Raw genomic sequence first — 1644 nt, forward strand, 5'->3', positions numbered from 1 at the left:
TGCAATGCACTATCGAAATAATGTTAACTGTCAGTAGAGAAGGGATCTCGTTATCTTTACACGGTACAAGGAGATATAAATACATAACATTCCTTCGATTATTAAAAATAAAAAAGCTGAAATATTGTTCTGATTCTTACTAATATTTAACACGTTTGCAGCCTGTTTTTAATGAAGTTGATCACGTGTGTGTACGACCTCGTTTATATTTTGGTATGAATTGTCATACAATTAATTATTATTTGGCCATAAAAAACGAAGGGAAATCCTGCCATCCGTAGAGCCGCGCATGCTGCTTGAGGCATCGCAGTCACTGAAACAGGTTAGGGAGAGACAAAGCCCGTATGCTCCCAGGCACGTGGGAGCCTAAAACACAAACAAACAAAACCCCATGGAAACAGACAAGAGACCGGCAGTTTCCAGGGCTGAGTGGAGAGGGGGGAAGTGGGTGAGGGGTGAAAAAGGGCACAAACTCATTCTAAGGGACGAGAAAAAAATGCCGAGATGTCCTAAGCTAAATTACGGTGGGCCGGATGTGAAACTGACAAGGGACGGCCCAGGTGGCAGCTGCGGCCAGCTAACGGCAGACGTGACATCCCGAGGGCGGGCGGGGGCTCCGGACCAAGCTCCAGGCAGCCGCCCGAGAAGCAGCAGGCGGCAGACGCCACCCCGTCCTGGTGTCACAGGAACTTTCAGGACCGCTGCCCCCAGCCCATCAAAAACACTACGTGTCTCCCTGACGGACTGTGAATTGTCTTCCTTAATTTGTGATCAAGTTGATAGTCAAACAGTTTGATTTTGTTGTTCAAAGCAGCAGCCCTTAGATGTCTATTTTTTAAATTCAAACTTATTGGGGTGACTGACGGTGGTTAATAAAATCGTATAGGTTTCAAGTGTACATTTCTAACCCACAAAATTTTGCTTTTATCTTTATTTCTGGTTACGTGCGTGTGTGTGCACGTTGTTTAAAATTCACATATTCGGTTACCTATTTAACTACGTAATCTGCCTTTTTAGACAATGTGTACGTTTTTAAAATTCGTTTTACTCTGAACCCAGGTCAGTGCTATCCTCCAGATCATGACATGTGTCATCTTTCGTTACTTATTGCATCCTGCTAAGTGATTCTCAGTTCACTCTTTCATCCAATGATTTTTGAGAGAGATTGAAAGAATTTTCAAGTGGTCGTGACTGATTTTCTTGCAGTGACGTCAGAGAACGTTGTCCGTACTACCAATCTCGCAATTTAATTGAGTTTCATCGTGATCTAATACAGGCAATTATTTTTCGTTGGTGTCCATTCGGCCCTGGACAATGTGACATGCGATACACTCTCATGGCAAAGTTTGTGGCACGTGTTCGCTTACTATTCTGCACCGGTGCTGGGTCATCTTCCCAACATCGTTTTTCCCCTCTGCACCCCGGCCCCCCACTCCGAGGCTGTACTTTGGGGTCCGTCGGGGGCACAGGCCACGCCCCCGAGACGTGCGTGGGCAGCGATCAGGGGCTGAGGTCTCCCTGCAGGTCTCTCACACGCAGATGGGTTTGGGGGCACGTGGGACAAAGGGGCTCGCACCACGGGTGGGAGGGCGTCCTGGCAAAGGCCTGCGGCCTGGCGGGGCCGAGCGGGGGCAGAGCGCCACG

The sequence above is a fragment of the Pteropus alecto genome, unplaced genomic scaffold (assembly GCF_000325575.1).
Source record: "Pteropus alecto unplaced genomic scaffold, ASM32557v1 scaffold102, whole genome shotgun sequence".
Lineage (NCBI taxonomy): Eukaryota > Metazoa > Chordata > Mammalia > Chiroptera > Pteropodidae > Pteropus > Pteropus alecto.